At 37.2% G+C, this 25000-nt stretch overlaps 1 protein-coding gene across 7 annotated transcripts in view; it reads left to right on the forward strand.

Moving 5' to 3' along the window:
- LOC147365799 (uncharacterized) overlaps positions 1-25000 on the forward strand; it is a 571237-nt gene that overhangs the window by 283172 nt on the left and 263065 nt on the right. The window contains exon 4 of one of the 7 annotated variants that reach the window (XR_015132758.1): positions 1635-2302. The exons of the other annotated variants lie outside the window; for them this stretch is intronic. The gene's annotated coding sequence lies outside the window, so the exon portion shown is untranslated. Of the gene's footprint in view, positions 1-1634; positions 2303-25000 lie in introns of those variants that run through there. 7 annotated transcript variants of the gene reach the window in all.

Genomic DNA, 25000 nt, shown 5'->3' on the forward strand with positions numbered 1-25000 from the left:
TCTCAAAGCCCTGATAGATCTAACTTCAGTTTACCTCTGTGATGATGTTACTCCTGCTTTCCATCCTTCACTGGGTTCAAGTCACAGTGACCTTTCTGTTGCTCTAACGTGCCCAGTTAGGTCCTGCCTCAGGTGTTTGCCCTTGTTGTTTCCTTCTTCTTGGGATGATTTTCCCTGGCTCAGAGCATGAATGACTCTTTCTTATCATTCAGGTCTCAGCTCACATGTCACCTCCCCCAGAAAGGACTCACCTTATTGCTCTATCTAAAATAGTAATTCTAACAACTGGCTAATTACAATTCATAACATTGCCCTGGGGTTTCCCTTTATTATATTTATTGGTGTTTCTAGTTATCCTTTTATTGATTTGTGTTTTTTCCCCACTAGAATTAAGTCCTCTGTGACAGGATTCCTTTTTACTTTTATTCACTACTATATTCCTTCCAGCTGGAACTGTGCCTGGCCCAGAATATGCTAAGGGTATCTCTGTAAATACCTATTGGACATATGAAAAAAATAAAGGGAACATTTTCAACTAAAACTATGATGAGCACAGTCTCTAGAATTACCAGTGAACAGGCCATCAGCCCTATGTGGCTATTCAATTTCAATTTAAAATTATTAAACTTAAAATTCTAAATTTAGTTCCTTGGTTGCATTAACCGTGTCTCAAGTGTTCAATAGGCACATGTAGCTAGTGATTATCATGTTAAACACACAGAAATAGGACACATCATCTTTGCAGAAAGTTCTATTGGACAGTACTCTATTCTAGAGAATGAAGTATTTAAATCATGATAAATGAATAAGAAAATTTAAGAAATTTAAGAAAATTTAAGAAAATTTCTAACCTAGACAGGTTATATAATTTAAGGAGTAAGTGAAAAGCCATGAGATTTTCTTTTAAAGAACTCTTTTAAATAAAGTAAATTCTCAGCTCTGGTGAAGGCTTAGCAGCCACATATCCTGAAGGTGGGTCTTTGGACTTTTGACCTCCCAGTGTCCCTCCTGGATTTGCCATAATATTCTTGTGATCATAATTAAACTTGAATTGTGCCTGCCAAGTGCTAAATCTTTCATTGAATCTGCAGAAGACATGGTCTTTGACTGCAAGGAATTTTTCAAGTCTCTTTCCAAACTGTATTTAAGAATAGAGCACATTTTGCAAGAGCTTTAATGAAAAGATTCATGATGATTGATGACTCTGAGAAAATGTGGGTGACAGAGCCCACAATTTCAAAGCATTTCCTTGTCCTGTTTAATTTATAAATGAGAAGAAATTGACTTGTCCTATTTAATTTACAGAACTTCAGAAACTCTAAGTTTAAACTACTAACAATCGTGCCCATGTTTTATTAGATCTTTACCTAAGGGCTTGTCAGAATTCTTCTAGCAGGCTATCTTCTAGCTCATTCCCAGTTTGCATTAAGGCTGCCTCCCTTGTACGGCAACCAGTCAGAGCTCTTTGGAATAGTCCCCAAGACAATATTTTAAAGAAGTGTTTTACTGAGTCTGAATACAAATGTATCCATGGGGCTTATTTGGTTTCAATTCAACTCAAGCGACAAGAGAGGACATTGCTTGTCTGAGAAAACGCGATCATGGTTCAGAAAATTTTTCTGTTCTATATACAGGGAGCATGCTGAGAAGTGAACGAGAGGGACAGCAGAGGTTTGGAAAACCCTTGTTTTTGAAAAACCAGTTCTGGCCTAGCTTTACAGAGTGGAGAATCTGCATGTGGCTTCTACCTGGAGAAAAACAGTTCACTTGATATTCGGAGGAATGAAATAGCATCAGAAAAAGCTTTCGCGAGCTGTTTTCATCTTTGCTGGCTTGCAATGTCATCATGTATTTCAGGCAAATAGAGTTTGCATCAGTTCAGTTGACAGGACTTCATGAATTTTAATATCCTGACTCCATATTCATGTTGGTGTTGATGCATCCTTGCATCTTTTTTCCCCTTCATTTTTTTAGTAAAAATCTGGATTTGTGCCCAAGTACAGAGCATTGCCATTCTCTAAAGTATTTGAAACAATTAATGCAGGTTAAATGAAAAATTGCACGAGTTTGTGAAATTTGCTTCAACAATTCCACAGGCTATAATAGTAGGCTACATTTGAATGAGTAAGATAGAAGACACATTTCATCATTTTGCTTCTGGGCTCTTCGGTTTGCTCAAGTTGGACTCCTTCACAAAATCTTTCAATACTTTTCAGTCTTGGGTCTAGACAGTCTGGGAGTTAGTTTGTCATGTCACTGTAAGAGAATATTAAAACTGTCTATGCTTGCAGTAAAACTGAAAATGCCTTTTTAAGATTATGTTCATATATATAAAGATGAATACAAAACCATACAGCTACTCCTGGGTTATTTATTGTCCAAGAGACCTGAGTCTGACACTTTGGAATGATGTTTCCACATGGGTAACTATGGTTGTCCTTATTAACATATTCAGAGTTGATATTTGGTCACCTGCCCGCTTGTTCATGTTCCCAAAGAAGGGATGTGCAAATTGCAATCCAAGGTGCAGAGAAAATAGCACAAAAGGGAAAAGTTATGCTGATAGAGAAAGATACACAAATTCACAATTGCATGAAAAAAAGTTCAATCAGCATATTTGTTTTCCCATTCTGCAGCATATTACCGTAGGTAAGATAAGATTTGTCTCTTGAATAGGCAACCCAGAACAAATTTCTATTCTTGCTACATAATAGATGTTATTTAGAGACACGGAAGTACATACATAGCTGAAAAGTTGCAGTTCTGGATACAATAATTTAGAGCATTTGAACACAGGTGTGTCATTGCTCTGCTTGGTATTAAGTTACATTGTTGTCATATCCGATCCAAACCATCCTAGGAAATTGAGAAAGGACTTTTATCAGCTTTCATTGAATTCAGCTTGTTGTTTCCTGTAGATTGTAGTGCCTTGAAGTTTAGCTCACCAGCTCAGTGTATGCATGCTAAGTCAAGTCCTACTCTTTGCGACCTATGAACTCCTCTGTTCCAGGGATTTTCCAAGTAAGAATATTGGAGTGGGTTGCTATGCCCTACTCCAAGGGATCTTCCTGACCCAGGGATCAAATCCACATCTCTTATGTCTCCTGAACGAACAGGCAGGTTCTTTACCACAGACACTACTTGGGATGCCCCTGCTGCTGCTGCTAAGTTGCCTCAGTCATGTCTGACTCTGTGCGACCCCATGGACGGCAACCCACCAGGCTCCCCCATTCCTGGATTCTCCAGGCAAGAACACTGGAGTGGGTTGCCATTTCCTTCTCCAATGCATGAAAATGAAAAGTGAAAGTGAAGTCGCTCAGTCGTGCCCGACTCTTAGTGACCCCATGGACTGCAGCCTACCAGGCTCCTCCATCCATGGGAGTTTCCAGGCAAGAGTACTGGAGTGGGGTGCCATCGCCTTCTCTACCAACTCAGTATTGTCTCCTTAAAACATAATGTCTAAATAGGGTTACCAATGAGAATATAATGATTGCTGTGGCTTTCTGAAATTTTGTTTTAGAAAGAATAAGAAGAATTTCTGATTTAGAGGGCAATAGAATTAAGTTCAAATATTTGACCCTTTATTAGAGGATATGTAAACTTAAATCCCAATTTACTCTTGGAAGGAAAGTTATGACCAACTTAGATAGCATATTCAAAAGCAGAGACATTACTTTGCCAACAAAGGTCCATCTAGTCAAGGCTATGGTTTTTCCAGTGGTCATGTATGGATGTGAGAGTTGGACTGTGAAGAAAGCTGAGTGCCAAAGAATTGATGCTTTTGAACTGTGGTGTTGGAGAAGACTCTTGAGAGTCCCCTGGACTGCAAGGGGATCCAACCAGTCCATTCTGAAGGAGATCAGCCCTGGGATTTCTTTGGAAGGAATGATGCTAAAGCTGAAACTCCAGTACTTTGGCCACCTCATGCGAAGAGTTGACTCATTGGAAAAGATTCTGATGCTGGGAGGGATTGAGGGCAGGAGGAGAAGGGGATGACAGAGGATGAGATGGGTGGATGGCATCACCGACTCAATGGACATGAGTTTGGGTAAACTCCGGGAGTTGGTGATGGACAGGGAGGCCTGGCGTGCTGCGATTCATGGGGTCACAGAGTCAGACACGACTGAGCAACTGAAATGAACTGAACTGAAACTTAAATCCTGATTTCCCTTCAGAAAAATTATGTTGGCATATAGATTTCCTTAGTTGTATTAAACATAATGTTTTCAGCAATAGCTTTGAACATTTTAATCCAGTACTCCTCCCAAGATGATCACTTCGAAATTATCATCTCAATTCACATGTCAAGAAAAAATATTTTTGTAAACTATTTCCAAGTTCATGGATAAAATATTTATTTATTTTTAAATTTTATTTTATTTTTAAACTTTACAAATTGTATTAGTTTTGCCAAATATCAAGGGAAAGCTAAAGAATCCTTTAATCAATTGTTTCAGAATGAGAAAGGCTAATACTTAAGGCCATGTTTCCATAAGAGAGTATGAGGCTATAAAAAGAGGATAGTTAACAAATGGCAAGGCCATTGAACTTAAAAGCTGACTGGGGCTCTAAAGACCACTGTCCGCTTGAATATAAGCTCAGAAGTAGAAGGCTATGACTACTTTACTTATTGTTCTCCCTGCTGCCCACAAGTAACTCACACAATGTTGGAATGAAATAGGAGATTGATAAACATTTGTTGAATAAATAAATGAATCCCAAGAGGCAAATGGCTTTTCCAAGTTAAAACAATGTTACAGTTTTACCAGAGGTGAAAGAGGAGAGTGAAAAGATGTCTTAAAATTCAACATTCAAAAAACTAAGATCATGGCATCCAGTCCCATCACTTCATGGCAAATAGATGAGTAAAATGTGGAAACAGTGGCATATCTTATTTTCTTGAGCTCTAAAATCATGGTGGACAGTGACTGCAGCCATGAAATTAAAAGATGTTTGCTCCTTGGAAGAAAAGCTATGACAAACCTAGACAGCATATTAAAAAGCAGAGACATCATGTTGCCAACAAAGGTCTGTATAGTCAAAGCTATGGTTTTTCTAATAGTCACGTACAGATGTGACAGCTAGACCATACACAAGGCTGAGCACCAAAGAATTGATGCTTTCAAATTGTGGTGCTGGAGAAGACTGTTGAGAGTCCCTTGGACAGCAAGGAGATCAAATCAATCAGTTGTAAAGGAAATCAGCCCTGAATATTCTTTGGAAGGACTTGGCCACCTGATGTAAAGAGTCAACTCATTGGAAAAGACCCTGATGCTGGGAAAGATTGAAGGCCAAAGGAGGAGAGGGTGGCAGAGGATGAGATGGGTGGATGGCATCATCGACTCAACAGACATGAGTTTGAGCAAACTCTGGGAGATAGTGAATGATAGGGAAGCTAGGCATGCTGCAGTTCATGGAGTCACAAAGAGTTGGACACAACTTAGCAACTGAACATCAGTTTTACAGTGGATTCAAGAATCACATGTAATCCTTCTGTAGTCTTCTGACATCTGAAATGATGCTCTTCCATGACTCTGGTGCTTTTAAAAAATTTACAAGCTAATTCTTAGCAACTTGAAGATAGCCAAATTGAGCAATGGTCACTTCATTTTCAGTGGAATAAATGTTTTCCCAGAAAAGATGAACTCTTGTTGCAGTAAAGCTAATTTTTGCAGGAAAATGTATGGGAAAATAAAAAGTCACCATTTAGGGCTGGTAATACAGGTCTAAGATCTAGGGTGGCTGACTAGTATCAGTTTGGCTGATACTTTCCCAGTTTCAGCACTGGAAGTCCCATGTCCCAGGAACCTCATCAGTCCAGGTCAAATCAGGATGATTATCATCCTATTCAAATTTGCAGGAGCAAAATAGAACTGGGGAATGGTTTCTGAGGCTATACAAAACCAAAAGTGTGCATATTTCCTCAACATACCAACTTCATTTAGGGATAATAACATCATGTATATTTTTATAAATAAACACAAGATATCATAGAAACATTCACCATCTGTTTTAAAATTTCTGATGTTCTTTGTTATGTAAAAATTGCTTGAGTGGCAAAGTATGAGAAAATCTGATACCTTGGTTCGGCTGAAAGAGTATAGGTGAATGCAATGACTACAAAAGTCTGTATAGTTGGAAAGTCTGATGTGACCAAATACGGCATACTCACATGAGACATTAATAAAGATAAAATATATGGTAGAACGGGAAAGCCCAGCATGCTGCAGTTCATGGGGTCGCAAAGAGTCAGACACGACTTAGTGACTAAACAACAATATGATACAACAGGAAAAAGAAAGCATTGGTAGTTTTTGAATAGTCTAAGACTGCCAGAGGAAGCTCCACTGGGACTTCTCAGTCTCACAGTGTGGATATGTTTCATCTTTGGGTGATGAATCATCTAAGATGTATGAAAGATGTTTTACTTTTGAGAGAGCTCAAACACTAGTTTACTGAAAGGACTTCTTTTTACTTTGCTAATGTTCTAATGAGGTGGATGAAACTGGAGCCTATTATACAGAGTGAAGTAAGCCAGAAGGAAAAACATAAATACAGTATACTAACGCATATATATGGAATTTAGAAAGATGGTAACAATAACTCTGTATACGAGACAGCAAAAGAGACACTGATGTATAGAACAGTCTTATGGACTCTGTGGGAGAGGGAGAGGGTGGGAAGATTTGGGAGAATGGCATTGAAACATGTAAAATATCATGTAGGAAACGAGTTGCCAGTCCAGGTTCGATGCACGATGCTGGATGCTTGGGGCTGGTGCACTGGACGGCCCAGAGGGATGGTATGGGGAGGGAGGAGGGAGGAGGGTTCGGGATGGGGAACACATGTATACCTGTGGCGGATTCATTTTGATATTTGGCAAAACTAATACAATTATGTAAAGTTTAAAAATAAAATAAAATTAGAAAAAAAAAAAATAAATAAAAGTGGGCTGTGTAACCAGTGGAACTACATACCAGTCATCAAGCTATAGAGCCTGAACGTTGCAAACAAGCTAGTATAGGGTGCTTCAGGGGAAGTTCTGAACGTTAAATAGCACAGTATACCTAGGACGTTTCATCTTTATCTTGGCCATTCCCAGAGATAAGCATAGAGCTACCTGAGTCTGGCTGTCAAGCTACAGGTTAAACCTAACCACACACCACAAATAGTTATTGGAGGTTACTGTCTAGTATTTTCATAGTAAGAAGGTGAGTTTAGAATGGAGTTTAGAATGGATCAATGGCCATACAATAATGAAAATATTAATAATTGGAGAGTAACTCTCAGCATATTAAAACTAGGAGATAATTTTTGATGTCTGAATGCTGATTTAGAGTAAATGAAGTATTAGTTTATATTTCAGGTTATAAACCCATGGGACTTAATTTTTCTTTGAGAAGGTTTGAAGGGACTGTACCAATGACTTCAAATAGGTTTTAGTAACTCATGTTAATCTAACCTTGATGGAATTATAAGGAGGTAGGCATTGTTCACTTTCATGCAATGGAGAAGGCAATGGCACCCCACTCCAGTGTTCTTGCCTGGAAAATCCCATGGATGGAAGAGCCTGGTGGGCTGCAGTTCATGGAGTCACGAAGAGTCAGACACGACTGAGCGACTTCAATTTCACTTTTCACTTTCATGCATTGGAGAAGGAAATGGCAGCCCACTCCAGTGTTCTTGCCTGGAGAATCCCAGGGACGGGGGAGCCTGGTAGGCTGCCATCTATGGGGTCGCACAGAGTCAGACATGACTGAAGCAACTTAGCAGCAGCAGCAGCAGCAGGAATTGTTTACAGATATTCTTGATTCTGAGTTTCATATCAAAAAAGTTGATACATCTCTCCATCATATCTCCATAGATGCTCTGATAGAGAAATAACTTTCTGCTCAGTAGGTCATGCATATCACTCAGGGTATCATTTCTTCTGTTCTTAGTTAAGTCATTTAATCAAGACTCAGGATATGAGATGTGGCAGCTAGAAAAAAATCTGTTTGTGGATCATTCCCATAATCAGGTCCCACTTGCTTTTTTGTCTGATTCACTACTATTCACCATTACATCTATGCACTATTGGCTCATACTGGGCTAGTCACTATTCTCTGATCTTCCAGGCTCTTCTTCACCCCGCTTGCATGTGAAAATGTGATACTATCTGCTGGGAAAATTGACAAAATTAGCATCTATCATCTTCCTCTTTATCTGTTATATCTTCTTTTTTCTTGGGGCTAAATTATATTTCAATTGACCCATTCTAAATGTTCAAAATTAGTTGCTAAGTAAGTGAATGGATATTGGAGGATTTTTCTCCTGAAAATGTATACTTCATGTGTATATATACATACGTATATTTAAATGTGATAGTTTCTTTACACACATAAATGAACGTGGAACTAATAAGCTACCACCAACCAGAAGAGTTCAGGAAAGGTCAAAACGAGACACCACATGTCAGATCACCTCCCAGAATCCTTCTTGCTGGCATCCATCTTGGCTGAGCAAGGTGTGCGCCACCAGGAAGGACTCTGAGTCAGAATGATTGGCCAAAGACAACCCAGAAGCTAATCCCATCACCATAAAACCTGAGACTGCAGAGCTGTTTTCCTGGATCCCCTTACTCTACTGCCCTCCACCTGGGTTCCCTTTCCCAATAAATCTCTTGCTTTGTCAGCACATGTGTCTCCTTGGACAATTCATTTCTGAGTCTTTGACAAGAGCCCAGTTTCAGGTCCCCCTTCCTGCAACAGTGTCACACCAAGCTGCACATGACACCTTCATGGGACATCTGGCACACTTCGTTGCCTTGTCCATTGTCCTTGTCTGTTTAGAGTACTCTGTCAATCTTGAGTCACACCAGTCTCAGGACTTCTCATCATCTAGCATCACAAAAGTGTGCAAAAAAGAGAGATTAAAAACAAAGAGAATTATTTATTAGGCATAATTTGGCAGTCTAGAGTATAGAAGTGAAAAATTGTCATTTCTAGGGAGTATTGTACATACATGTATATGTGGTTCTCCTAACTCAGATGAAAATTTAAGTAACATAGCATTTTAAAGGACATTGTAAAATTGTGAAATTAACTATTTAAAAAAATATATAAGTAAGAAAATATAGAGTAAAATGGCACTGCATTTTAATTAAAAAACTGGTTTTGATTCTGTATATTATTCATACAGTTTTTCTTTCACAAAACTCCATCATATCATAAGAATACGTTCATTCCACTATTCTACTTAAATGACTAGCCAGTTTATTGCTGGCCAGCTTTAAAGAAATAGAACATATTTTTTAAAAAAAATCCTGCATTTTCTTCTGTATGTTCCTATTAGGTCATCCACACAGAAACTTCTTTGTATCTACTGATAAAAGCTTTTTATCCAGATATAGTACACACTGGGCTGAGCATTTTAAAAGGATGTAGAGGTTATTTCTAGTTCAACCCAATTGATTTTCAATATGAATTTGTTCAGATATTCTCTCATCCTTTTCTTTTTGCATAACTTATTTTTAAGCCCCATCCATGTGAACATCCTTGTGCAATGATGTAAAGATTTTCAAGAACCTGCACTTCCAGCATTTAAAATTACTTACAGTGGAATAATTTCTGCTTGCTCTTAGTTTTATTTAATTAAATTTATATAATTGGAGTATAATTGCTTTACAATATTGTGTTGGTTTATGCCATAGAGCACCATAAATCAACCATAGGTATGCATATGTCCACTCCCTCTTGAACCTCCCACTCACCTCACCCCATCCCGCCCCTCTAGGTTGTCACAGAGCACTGGATTTGAGCTTTGTGTGACATACAGCAAGTTTCCTCTAGCTGTCTAATTTTAAATATGGTAATGTGTATGTTTCAATTCATTTTTAGTTTTCTTAGTGATTCATTTTTTTAAGGGGAGAGTGGGGGGCTTGGCATATTCTTTTGATTGTTCCATAAGCCTGTTTTCTAAACCTTAGTAAGTCTTTCTTTACAACTCTTAAAAAAGCTTTTCATTGCTTGCCTGCATGACTAATGCTTGCTAAAAGCCGGTTTTGGTAGATGCTGCCTTTGAATTTTAAGTTCTGAGTGTCCCACATCATGCTTACAACTTTCAGTTCCTTCTCCTTTCATTTACAATAGAGAACAATTAAGAGTTGAACAGGATCAATTATGATTTGTGATTTCTCTAGTAGGTTACCACAAAGAAAGTTTTGATTTGTAAATTCTGGGGAGCAGGGAACTGATTCAGGGGTTTCCTGCAGGGCTTCCAGCATGCTGATGAATCAAACTTAAATCTGACAGTGAAAAACAAAACTAACTACATTAGCATTATTGAACATTTGAAAAATACAAGAGGCTTTTAGGAATATAAAACTACCATTCTGCTGCCACCCAATAACTATTAATATTTTGAAAGATCTTTATATAGTAAAAAAAAAATGAGAACATGTTATGTTTAGTTTGCCTCTTTTTAATGCTATTTTAGTATTTTCACAATTTTAAACATGATTTTGAATAGCTATAGAATGTCCCATTATGTGGATGTTCCATAATAACCTGTAGTTACTTGATGGGAAATTTGCAGATGAGACCTTGTTCTTGAATTTAAATTTCTATTTTACCAAATATATGTTTGTTGCTTTTATTTTTTAAATTATACATTCTCTATTTTCATGGGATTCACAGTACACAATAATGGGCACTGAGCTGTCCGGTAGCATTTAGTTCACAGGACTCTGGTGGAAGTGTTGATCCAGAAGTATAACAACACTGTAGAAAAGGGGTGCAGTAACTTGCCAAAAGTCACACAAGAGTTGTGGGATCCAGACTTTTAAGTAATAGTTTTAGTTTCTTAAGCTCTTACTGTTTGCATTATGCCACATTGTAACTTGAAGAATAAACACAATAACTCAAAGCATTTACAAGAGGTAAGAAAAAATGAGAAATGCATGACTGTGGGGCTGTTGATTTGATATTTGATAAAAGAGATCCCATTTTTATCCCCCTACAAAAAATAAATGGAGAATTCCATTGAAGTCTCCATTAAGAGAAACAGAAGCCCTTGACACAGCCTGCCCTATATGCCTCACTACTAAATTGGCTAAATGTAGAGGTTACTTGGAAAATAAATTGCTAACTGCATGAACAGATGATTGTTTCAGACAAGTATTTTTAAAGAGTGATTGCTGCTGCTGCTAAGTTGCTTCAGTCGTATCCAACTCTGTGCAACCCCATAGACGGCAGCCCACCAGGCTCCCCGTCCCTGGGATTCTCTAGGCAAGAAGACTGGAGTGGGTTCCATTTCCTTCTCCAATGCGTGAAAGTGAAAAGTGAAAGTGAAGTGGCTCAGTCATATCTGACTCCTATCGACCCCATGGACTGCAGCCTACCAGGTCCCTTCATCCATGGGATTTTCCAGGCAAGAGTACTGGAGTGGGTTGCCATTGCCTTCTCCAAAAAGAGTGATTAGTCTTATATTTATCTTCTGTCATTTTCTCTACAAATCCTTTTATGCCATGTTTGTGTTTCAAAATTTGTTTGAATCATCCTTAGAAAACTTATTATTATTTTTTTAAATTTAATTTTATTTTTTAACTTTACAATGCTGTGTTGGTTTTACCATATATCAACATGAATCTTATTAAATTTCAGATTCCTGGGCCCTACTCTAGGCCTTCTAACTTTAACTGTGGGAGGGAGTAAGGCATAAGATTCTTCATTAAAATTTTTCTTCCACAGATAACCCTAAAATATAGGTTAAAGAGCTCCACATCATTGTGTTGAGACAAAACTCTTTATTATCATTAACATTAAGCTTCTTGTTTTGAGTACATTCTATAAGCCAGTGTATTTCTAATGTGTTATCTTACTTAAGCATCAGACAGGTAAAAGATACCACATCACTGAAGATGGTAAACCTAATATTCAGAGAATTGAATAACACTGAAATAAAAAGTAATTGAAATAAACACCACCACTACCACCACCCCACATGCACATGCATAAACTCAAAACACAAAGAAGTTAGGAGGCAGATTTAGATTTCTAATTAGAGTCTGTGTAATTTCCAGGTCTCCTACACATAATCTTGGCCAGACTAGTCAGGCAGTGCTCTGAAACTGTTTTTTATTTTGACAATATATTCACAAGGTTGAACTGCCAAGGATTGTTTTGACTGAAAAAGCTTATTGTAATGATTCTGAAACTGTTAGCGTTTATACATACAGCCATATCCCAAGTGACTTGGATCGAGATGAAGAAACTGTAGAATGGAAATATGGTGAAGGAATACAACTCTGTCCTTATTGTTGGTCCAAGAATCACACCAGTTTTCTTTCCTGTGTGTTGCAGGCAGACGACAGCACAATTAAACTTGGCAATCTGTGCTTGCTAAATCTTCCATTCCTATCCACACCTCACTTCTGGTCCTTTGTGGATAACTGCAGTGACATTGGGAGAAGGCAATGGCACCCCACTCCAAGTTCTCTTGCCTGGAAAATCCCATGGATGGAGGAGCCTGGTGGGCTGCAGTCCATAGGGTCGCACAGAGTCGGACACGACTGAATGACTTCACTTTCACTTTCCACTTTCATGCATCGGAGAAGGAAATGGCAACCCACTCCAGTGTTCTTGCCTGGAGAATCCCATGGACGGAGAAGCCTGGTGGGCTGCAGTCCATGGGGTCACACAGAGTTGGACACGACTGAAGCGACTTAGCAGCAGCAATAGCAGCAGTAACATTGGTGTGCATCATCCCTGGTGTTTCTACTCATGGCTCTTACTAACTGTAACAGGTATTTCAAGGGTATGCTGAGAATAGGACTCCATATCAAATGTGGTAACTAATATGAGCTTCAGAGTCTCTGGTTTTGACTGCTCTTCAGAAGCATCTGAACAGGACACGGTTTTAATGTCACAGAATTCTCCAGAGGCAAGAAACAATGAATCACAAATCTGCATGAAAAGTTAGCTAGTGAGAGCTAAATGTAATTCTTTTGTTGAAAGCAGAGCAAATTATAGGGAAGTGCCACAGTAGCAAGTTTCCAAACAAATCCATAATCAAAAAACTCGGCTGACAATAACACTGCAGCTGAGACTTGGCCAAAGGCCATATTTTTTGAAATCCAGAAAAAACCTTGTATTTCTCACCTTCAAACACGGCAGTTAAATTGATGATCTCTCTTTGTTTCCTTCTGTTTTCATTCTCTCTACTCTTGCCCTTACTCTTATTATGTGCCTGAGATGATAAATTGTCAGTGTTTGTGGATTTCTTATATGATCCAAATTTCATTACTTGACCGGCAGCCTAAATCACCTTCACTGAGTGCAGTCCTTGATCAGTCTCCTTAAATTCATAGTGTTTATTGGCACAGCTTTGAAAATCATTTCCAGAAATCACACACACACACCATTTCCACTCTCAAACACAGATTTACTCCATCCACACCACGCATTCAGGCATACACATTCAAATCATTCCCAAAGTTTATACTTCTCTCTCAGCTTCCTTTTGTTTTCATATCACCCTCTCCCCTTTCCATCTCATAGAACTAAGAGACCATGAGCTCGGAGACAGCAAACTGCATTGGAAACTGGTCTGGGTCTGAAGTCCAGAAGAACTGCAGTATCAGATTGAATCTGCCATTGATTAGGTTTGTAAAATCAGGCCATTTGCATTATCTTTGTTACTCAGTTTCTGTGGCTAAGAAGGTAAAGAATCTGCCTGCAGTGCAGGAGACCCAGTTTTGATTCCCGGATCAGGGAAGATCTCCTGGTGAAGGGCATGGCAACTCACTCCAGTATTCTTGCCTGGAGAATTCCATGGACAGAGGAGCCTGGTGGGTTACAGCCCATGGGGTCACAAAGATTCAGATAGGACTGAGCGATGAACACTTTCACTTTTCACTTCTTCCTTAAAAAGAGACAGTGAATGAGTTTACACCTGAAATCCTAAATGGAAATGAGTTAATAAATAATGCAGGTAATTTTCATGAATAAAATAACAGAAATAACCCTGTATAAGATGATAGCAAATCCTGCAGACAAATGAAAACTGTATATCCAGTATAAAAGCATTAAAATATGTGACCCAAAATAAACGGGCAAGCAAACACACACACATTCTCTGCTACCTGGATTCAGCCCATAGGCTAACTGTGCAGCCAAAGTTTAGATTCTCTCTTTCTCTTCCTATCTCTGAAATTTTATAACCTTCTGGTGTCAAAATTCTTTACAGAAAGAATTTTGAACAATAACCAAAGCTAAAGAGGAGAGGAAGAAAAGGGATGTTGGATTACTTCCAGTATCTCTTTATCAAACCTCATACTGTATACCAAAAGACACCCAAGAATAAGGAACAGACTTGGGAACCAGACGTAGTTCCCAGTCAGGAAGAAATAAGCTTTGTTAACACTTTGTTTAGGGATGATGGATCCATTGATTTTCAAGAAAAAACAGGGTACATTTGGAACAACTATATGCACATTCTAGGATGAGAATCATAAACCATCTATTGTTAAATTAAGTGTGAATCATTTACAAAACTTAGCAAATAACAATTACTAAAGCTGTCAGTTATAAAATTGGTGAAAACATTTAGTTAAGACTGGATCCAATGTGTTTCTGATCTCTTTCAATCTTCCTGCATTCTCTTCAGGAACCAGCTAACCTTCAGTGACCAGAGTAGTTTTATGCCATTCCACCCCATGCAGAGGTTTTGCTTCCTTATATTAATTTTGTACTAGTTTATTGCTTGTGTTGTTTTTCAAAATTCAGAGTAAATAATCTTTTTCATTGTATCAAAAGGAGTTCCGATTCTCTCCCATAAACATGGCAAATATCAGCTTCCCTCTTATTTTTCCTTGATTTAAAGTTTAACTCTGAATGTAAGGTGGTCTGAATAACAGTGTTGCACTCTTTTTCTTGCATTACATTTCATTGTTTTAGGAAGAAATTTAACTTTTATTTGGACTCTGAGTTTTAATTCAGCACATATTTTGTACCAGGAATGGAGGTAGAAATTTGAATTAAATATAGAAAGAATAATGAGAAGATTCTTTCTCTTGAGAGAGTATATTCACTTGGACAATATAGGCACATAAAATAGACTTTCAGTACAAGGTGATAGGTACAATAATGCAGGTCTCCAAGGTGCTTTGAGGGCTCAGAGTAGAAAAAACTCACCCAGAATGGACTTCAGGGGCAGAACAAAAGAAAACTTTCTGGATGTTATGTATTCTGACTGCCTTTCAGAGGGTCAAGCAATGAGCTGGAGGTAGAAATATTAAAAAATCGAGTATATTCAGGAAATTTCAAGTAATTCTGTGTGGTTTAGTATAACATAAGATGCAAAATGTCAGGTAACAAAGAGGCTTGAGTGTGTTAGTCATTCAGTTGTATCCGACTCTTTGCGACCCCATCGTCTATCCATGGGATTCTCCAGGCAAGAATATTGGAGTGGGTTGCCATTCCCTTCTCCAGGGGATCTTCCCAACCCAGGGATCAAACTCAGGTCTCCTGCATTGCAGGCAGATTCTTTACCATCTGAGCTAAAAAATTTAGATTTTAATGAATAAAAAATGGGGAGCCATTAAAGGTTATAATTAAAGAAGTTACAGCCATGAAATTAAAAGACGCTTACTCCTTGGAAGGAAAGTTATGACCAACCTAGACAGCATATTAAAAAGCAGAGACATTACTTTGGCAACAAAGGTCCATCTAGTCAAGGCTATAGTTTTTCCAGTGGTCATGTATGGATGTGAGAATTGGACTGTGAAGAAAGCTGAGCACCGAAGAATTGATGCTTTTAAACTGTGGTGTTGGAGAAGAGTCTTGAGAGTCCCATGGACTGCAAGGAGATCCAGCCAGTCCATTCTAAAGGGGATCAGTCCTGAAATTTCTTTGGAAGGAATGATGCTAAAGCTGAAACTCAGTACTTTGGCCACCTCATGTGAAGAGTTGACTCATTGGAAAAGACTCTGATGCTGGGAGGGATTGAGGGCAGGAGGAGAAGGGGACGACAGAGGATGAGATGGCTGGATGGCATCACTGACTGGATGGACGTGAGTCTGGGTGAACTCCGGGAGTTGGTGATGGACAGGGAGGCCTGGCGTGCTGCGATTCACGGAGTCGAAAAGAGTCGGACACGACTGAGCGACTGAACTGAACTGAAGAAAACTTATTTGAATATTAAGTGTAAAATAATGGAAACAATTGGGGCTGAATTTCAGATTTTAATTTGTGACATTGTGTTGTAGTAGTGATATCAAGTAAGATTAAAAAATCATGTGGGTAAGGAGCTTTGTTAAAGTATATGAAGAAAACTTAAGGTTCTGGGCACAGTATTCAGACTGTGATACATATAGGACAACTAGGTAAAGAGTAGCAGGAGGTAGGGTATGAATACACAGCTTGTGGAAGATATAATTTGAAGAAACACTGTCATGGAGATGATAATTCAAATCATGAATATAAATGAGATAATCCAGGAAGAGCATAGAATAAGGAGCGTGAGTGGCACAAAAAAACCAGGAGAAAAAAGAATAGGAAACCATGATGATAATAGGAAAAGAATAATACTATGGAAGCCAAAGGAAAGTATTAGCAGTGTGTTTTGAACAGAAATAGAAAGGATAGCATGTGATGAACATTTGGTATTCAACCCAGAAAGGAAAATTTGTTTCTAGCTTTGAAAATCAATGAATGTGATTCATTATATTAACAGTATAAAATAAAACAATCCTATGACCTTTTCAGTAAATGAAGAATATTTAATGAATTAACAATTGATGATAAAAGCTATCAGCAAACTAGGGATGGGCGAGAACTTCCCCAGAATATTAGAGGACAGCTATGAAAAACCTTTATTTACCAAACTTAATTTTGAAAGACTGAAATACTTCTCTTGTAAGATCAAGTACAAAGCAAGGATGTCCACTCTCACCACTTCTATTTAACATTGTACAGGAAGTTCAAACCAGGGCAATAAGATAAGGAAAAGAACATTATACAGATTAAGAAGAAAAGAATGAAACTATCTTTATTTGCAGATGATATGAGTACTTATGATTATGTGTGTAAAAACTCATAAGATGTATACCAAAAAATTACTAGAACTAATAAGTGAGTTTAACAGTATGTCAGTATACAAGATCATTATATAAAAATCCATTATATTTTTTACATAAAGAAATGAAAAATTGTAAATTTAAATAGTTTCATTTACAAAAGCACCCAAATCCATTAAATATTTGGAGGTAAGCTTAACAAAGTTTGTGCAATGTCTATAAATCAAAAATATTAAACAGAGTTAAAGGGAATTTTTAAAAGATCTAAAGAAATAGAAGACACTTTGTTTTTGAGCTGGAAAATTCAATACTAGTAGGTGTTATTTCCCCCCAAATTATCTGTAGATTTCATGCAGTCCCATTAAAATATTCAGTAAGAGTTTTGGAAAATAATTCATACATATTCTAAAATTTATGTAAAATTAAAAAATCAAGAATAAGTAAAACACTTTTGAAAAAGGAAGAAAAATAAGTTGGAGGACTCACCTTACTAGATTTTAAGATATTATATAACTATACTAATCAAAGTGGTGCTAAACAATCCACATAGTAAACAAAAAAGAATTGAGAATTAAGTAGATCCATGTATATAAAATTTATTTATTTTTGACAGAGGTAACAGGATAATTCAGTGGAGAACAGAAAATGTGTTTAACCAATGCTCCTGTGATAATTTGTCATCTTTTTGAAAAAAGAATGAACTGTAAATGACCTTATGCTATGTATAAAAATTAACATAAAATCAATCATAGGCCTCAATATAAAAACTAAAACTATATTACAAACTATGGTATATCTATATAATGGAATGCTATTCATTAATTTAAAAGGAATCAACTATTGATACACACAACATAAATATATCTCAAATATAATATACTGAGCAAAAAAAGCCATGTATAGAATATGGTTTCATATAGGTAGTATGGAATTTTAGAACAGCAAAACTAATTTGTTGTGGCAAAACAAATTAGTGGCTGTTTTGAATAGAGGGAGTTGAATGGATTATTGACTACAAAAGGGCATAATAATACTTTCTGTTGTGATGGAAATGTTCTATATGTTGATTGTCAAAATACATCAAAGTACACACTCAAAATGAGTGCATTTCATTGTACCTTAATAGCATCAATTAGAAAAATAATATATATATATATTGATAATGAAGAGATAAGGGAGGCATGACATGTTTAAAAGTGTTAGTTGCTTAGCTATATGCAATTCTTTGTGACCCCATGGAGTAGCCCCCCAGGCTCCTCTGTCCATGGGATTCTCCAGACAAGAATACTGGAGTGGGTTGCCATGCACTTCTCCAGGGGATCTTCCCGCTGAGGGATTGAACCCAGGTCTCAGGCATTGCAGGCAGATTCTTTACCGTTTGAGCCATGAATGTTTAAAAGCTGCTATCAAAGTACGAAAAAAAAAAGTTGAAGATGTAGAGAAGCTCAATTAACTGGAGAGATGTGGTATCTGGGAAAGTAAGAGAAAATGATATCAAGGGCAAAGATAGAAGGCAAGTGCTACATGATAAATAGAATATTTCACATTCTGAGATAGAAAGGATGTTAAGAGGTAATATCATTGTTTCTGTTTGTGGCGTTAGGTATGAAAACATGACAGCATCATGATGTATATATAGCCTTAATTCCATTGGTGAAGTAAGAAGAAAGTCTTCTGTTGAAAATGGATTGTTCTATTGGCCAAAGACTTCTGGCAGAATTTTCAAGCCAGAATCTAACATTCAAATTGGGACACTTTTAAAGATCTAGCATTAATTGCAGTGTCAATTCCAGTTTTCCTTCTCTTTGCAGTTTCTATTCCACTCTATGCTGAGTCTTGACATAATAAATCTTTCCACTTAGAAAATAATGTACAAAACAAATCAAGGAATTGAGTAAATACCATGGATTTTATTAAATATTTAAAATTTAAAGATCATCATAGAAATATTATCTATCAACTGTTGATAAATTATAAACTTGATAGAATATCAAGTTGACTTTGAAAAATACTTGAAATTTGTGAAGTGCATGAAAGTCTAAAAAAGAATGTTATTTCAGGGCTTTAAATAGCAAAATATATGCTAAAATCAAGCTGATTATTTAATTTTTAGTATCTTCACACTTTCCTATTTTCCTGGCTTCATAAGATAATATCTACAACTGGGAATAATGTATCCATCTCTTTGAGTTTTTAAGATGTTTATCTGTTAAATTTATTTTCTTTCAAAAACATCTAGTTACTTCTGTGTTCTTATTTACAGGCTGTTTAAGTAGAAATTCAGATTGATTAGACCATCAAAGTAATATATTATAAAATAAAATGTTATATAATAAAAGTAGTACAGTTAAATCTTCCTAATTTCAAATTTCAGTATCATAAAGATAATCTTTTAATTAAAAGCCATAGCCAAAAATGCCACATAAGAACACCCATTAAATGATGCTATAAACAGAAATTAACTGAGATGTGTGGAGAGCAAGAAGCCAGGAACCTAGACTTTAATCTACAGCTGGTGCAATCAATAAATAAGTGAAACAACAGTTGTTAAAAGAAATACTAAATAATAATTCTTTAAAAGGGCTGCAATGTCACACTTATGTAATAGGCATATCATCCAAGGGCTTTCTGATGAATTTTTGTATGTTATCCAAGGGGCTGCTGCTGCTGCTGCTGCTAAGTCACTTCAGTCATGTCCGACTCTGTGCGACCCCAGAGACGGCAGCCCACCAGGCTCCCCCGTCCCTGGGTTTCTCCAGGCAAGAACACTGGAGTGGGTTGTCATTTCCTTCTCCAATGCAGGAAAGTGAAAAGTGAAAGTGAAGTTGCTCAGTCGTGTCCGACTCTTAGCGACCCCATGGACTGCAGCCTACCAGACTCCTCCATCCATGGGGTTTTCCAGGCAAGACTACTGGAGTGGGGTGCCATCGCCTTCTCCGACCCAAGGGGCTAACCACTGACAAACTGAGTATAGTGGCCATTATGAAAGAAAAATACAACATTCTGGAAAAATAAGTTTCAAATGCCATATACTCTAACATACAATGTAAGGCATGCAATAAACACAGGATATAAATTTATGAGAACAAATTTGCATAATTAGATATGATGGTAAACTTTTTTGTTTTTGTTTTTTCAGTATTTTTATTATCGCTTTGTTTTTGTAATCCCAAATTATTATGACTGTAGTTTTTACACAGTGAATATTTGTTTAGATTTACCTATATGTTTACAAATGTCTGTGATCACCATCTCTTCTTGCATTCGACCCTCTTTGCACACTTAGGACCTCAGCTCAAATGTGACACATGTCCTTCCACTGACATTTAATGCCAAATCACATTGCCTCACCTTAACTTCATCAACTTCCTCCCCTCAACTTCAAGGGGATGGAGAAGTATGCCCAGGAGGAGATCTGAATACTGAGAAACAGCTTTAACTATAATAACTACCCCTCCTAAACAACTGAGTTTTTAATTTCCATGCCTCTATTCCTCATATCTAGGATTCTATATTTTTTATAATTGTATTATTTTATTCTTATATTTCTGATTTGTCTTTTTATGCCTCTAATTTTATACACAGCTTTAAAAAATTTATCAGATTGCCTTATTATCTGCTGTGTTTAGGATACAATCCTATTGTTCGGGTGTTTGATAGATTCTCACTGATGGTAGGTTGCTTTATTTTATAATTCTCTATTGTCAACTCTTGTGAAGTTCTACTTAGAGGATCCTGTGTCTCCTGGTGGAGGGTGTGTCTCTCCAGAGTGGTTCATATTTATTTCCAACAGTGTTCTTAGCAGCACCACTGTGATGTCCTTTTCAGAATCTCTGCATATAGCATCATCTCTTTTGTTATGGTAGGCTTGCAGTTTTTCTATGAGGAAGGAGAAAGGTTTTTTTTTCCTATCAGCGTCCAGGGAGAAGCAGACAAACATCCTTGATTTGCTCCATTGTGACTCGGTGATTGTTTCAAAGAGGCAGTCCTTGCAAAGTCTTAACTTTCTATTGGAGGCTCAGAGCCACCTGCCTGCTCTGGGTCTCTGAGGCCTCAGATATGATGGTAAATTTTTAATAAATGGATCGAGTGGGACTATTTAGCCTGTAAATCACAGATACCCAGTTTGAACTAGCTTAAGCAGAAGGATGAGATTATTGAAAGGATGCTATTATCTTAAATAATCTTGGAGAAAAGTTGGATCAATCAAGATATGGGAAAGGGCAGAGTTGCATCTGTGCCTTTGGAACTAATAGAACCAGGGTTTGAAGATCGATGACATTCATTTATATCTAGACTCTACTTCTTTTTGTTTTCTTCCCTGCTCTCTCTTGCTGAAGACTGGTTTCCTTCTTATAGAAAATATGACCACTATAATTCCTGGAAATTTATATCTCAGCCCTACACAACAGAAAGAGATTGTGTTTTCTCTTAGTTCTATATCTAAGAATTTACAGCAGAGAGTCATTGGCTCTGCTTAGAGCAAATGTCTGCCCTTGGTCCAAGCAATTGCAGCCAGGAGAGAGGAGGGCTCCTGGTAAGGTGGCGGCTTGCACACAGCTCTGAAGATGGATTAGGGGATCAGAAAGGGACTCTGTGCAGATAGTTCCACAGATGATCATGTATTGCCTATTTCTTCAAGGCAATAAAAGTATGGTTTTAATGAAAAACATTCATAATAAGATACATATACTAGGTTAAAATGTTAATTTATAAAACAAAGTATAATTGAACCAATTTACTTTGTTTAGATGCTGGAAATACACAGGATGTTATGTTAGTTATATAGAAAGAGCTTAATTTCCAAGATGTATTTGTGATCTTAGACATACAATTGGAAAATGCAATAAAGGATTCTTTTAAAAATATTTTGAGTTCTATCTATAGGTTTAACAAATGCATTTGTGAGGTCCTAGATTTTTTATCTTGAGGCTGGTTGATAGGTAGGATGGAGTTATACTTTGTCAATAAAATAATTAATTATATTTAGTCAGGTATCCAATAAGGGAGAGTTTGTGGGCCAAATGTGCCAAATGGATATACTTAGATGTATTTACTAAACACTTAATCATATGTTCCTGAATGCTTATTAGAGATGCATATTTTGTACTTGAAAAGCAATATAGGGAGGAAGACACATATACAATTAACTGTATTTCAATAATATATATCAGTTTCTCTTGTTTTCCTTCTTTTCTCTCATCTTTTGTGAGATCCTCCCTGGTGGCTCAGTCATTAAAGAATATGCCTGCAATGTGGGAGACCTGGGTTTGATCCTTGGATTGGGAAGATGTTCTGGAGAAGGAGATGGCAAGCCACTCCAGCATTCTTACCTGGAGAATCCCCATGGACATGGGGGCCTGGAGGGCTGCAGTCCATGGGGTTGCAGAGTCGGAAATGACTGAGTGACTAAGCACACAGGAGTAAAGAATCTGCCTGCCTGTGCAGGAGACACAAGTTCAATCCCTGGGTTGGAAAGAGCCCCCAGAGAGGGAAATGACAACTCACTCCAGTATTCTTGTCTGGGAAACCCCATGGATAGAGGAGCCTGGCAGGCTACAGTCCTTGGGGTCGCAAAGAGTTGGACACAACTTAGTGACTAAACAACAACAACATACTGATGTTTATCTCTTAATTGTTTAAAAATAGAAGTTATCAACTCAGGTAGATAATACATAGTTTTAAAAAATTAAAAGAAAGTCTAAGTGCAAGCTCTCGAAATTCTTAGACAGTCTGAAGTTTCCCTAATAACCTGTATATTTTGATTTGTTGCAGATATGCCAACCTAGATAGAACAGTATTGATTCTGATATCTGTCTGTGTCTCTTTTTTTTTTTAACTGTGCATAGTCTTTCTATGATATGACATGATTTCTAAGATATGATAATTACATGTCATCCCATGTTTTTATCTGTTGTCCCATAATACCAAAGAATACATTTTTATTTTCATCTCAGACCTAGTTCTCAGGTTAACTGGACAGCTCTGCTTACAAATCCCGTCGGCACCCCATACTCCACATATTCTAAATTAAATTTCTCATCTCCATTCAGCTCTCCCAATCAGATCTTTCCATATTTACTGCCTTAGAGCCACCACCATTCACCTAAAATGTCATACCAGAAGCCTGGCACGCTCCTTCCTCGCCCATTTCTGTCTTTCGGCTTCAATTCAGATGCTTGTCATAACTCTAATAATATAGTTACCTACTAACTGGCCCTGTATACAGGCCCGTCCAGGGTAATGCCAGAATGGCCTTGCTTAATGTAAGATCGGCTTCCAAAGCTCCTTGCTGGAAACTCTCCAGTGCCTTCCTGCATCTTCGGTACAAGATTAAAATGCATTTGTGTAACATGGAATCTTTCTTCATCTTATATATAGTTTTTGCTTTTTATTTATTGGACTAGATTACAGGTATTTTTAGGCATCAACTTAACCTGGTGTGTTGATTATTGTATTCTCTAAACCTGAAATAGGCTTGGAATACTCCAGGGGTCAACTACATATTTGTTAAATGGATTTATGTGTAAGTGAGGGACTGAAGGTATCTAGTCTCTACAAACCGTTTGACATTGTCCTTTCCTGTATTCATGCTGGGTGGTGATTGCAGGGACAGGCTGTGACACCACGTAACAGACTGCTTTCTTTCTTTGGGGGGAATTCGTCTTCCTATCTATTAAGTTTTTCTTCTCTTTCACTCCTTCCCTCCCCACATTGTGAACTCATATACACCCATACTCACACACGTACACACACATGCACACACAGCATATACACTCACATCCACATCCACACTTGTTCTTAACTAATTCCAGCACTTTCAAGCAGTCTCTTATTTATCTGGTTTTTAAGAAGATGGTTTCTGATATCATCTTCTTACCACCCTTTTTCCCACTCTCAAGGCTCATCATATGTCCTTTCTTTATTTCTGTAGAAGACTGTCTTATGTTGCAATTGACTTTGGGGGGCTTATTACCTCTAACAATTATACTATTTGAAAGCTAGAGCTGAATAAATGCTGATGAATGAATAAATGAGTAAGCTACTAAGGAAATACAACAGAATGACTGACAAATAGTATGAGGCTGCTAAAAACCAACTATAATGTCAAAAGATGAGTGATACTAAGGTATTTATTAAGAAGTTGAAATTCACATTATTTATCCAGTGACACACAAGCCATCTGTTGAATAATTTAATTGTAGATTCTAAGCAACATTACTGATCTGCAACATTGTAAATGGTAGGATCACATAAGTATTTTCCTTATAGGTTTTGGATGGCTGCAATGATGGTGCCTCTTAAGTACATGGTCATTCATGCTAAAGCCAACCCTAGAAATTATGGGAAAAAGGAAGATAAGAAATCCTATTCTATGTAATAAAAGCATTAATAAATTCAATCAATTATCAAACTCCGAAAAATTAAAAAAGAAATTCAACAGGTGTGTAGAGTGAAAGACTGACATCTGATAATTCTTTACAGATGAAATAAATAAATAATATTGGGAAGTGAAATAATGAAAAGAGACATAATAATAGTAATAACATAATAATATTTAAAATAGTCTGTATTTCTTTAATGAGAGCTTGTGATATGCCAGAAATCATGCTTAGAAAGAAGTTTTAGATATAATTAGAAATCAAATGAAAATGGATCATAGAGTTTTGATGCCAATTGAATTACTTATTATTTACTTAAGCACTGATTTAAGAGTGAATTCTGGAATTGGTCCATATGGCCTTAACTCTGAGCTCTACCCTTTTATAGGTGACCTTGAGCAGATTTTTAAATTTCTATGTGTCTCAGTTTGTTTCCTCACCAAGAAACAAAAGGACTAGATACCTCATAGGGATGTGAGGATTCCATGCATTAATGTACATAAAACAATGAGAATAGTGCCTCAAAGAGGTAAGTCAGTAAGTTACTGCTGGGCTTCCCAGG

This window comes from Bos grunniens, chromosome 9 (assembly GCF_055505025.1).
Source record: "Bos grunniens cultivar Pamir isolate PY7600 chromosome 9, Bosgru_T2T1.0, whole genome shotgun sequence".
Classification (NCBI taxonomy): Eukaryota; Metazoa; Chordata; class Mammalia; order Artiodactyla; family Bovidae; genus Bos; species Bos grunniens.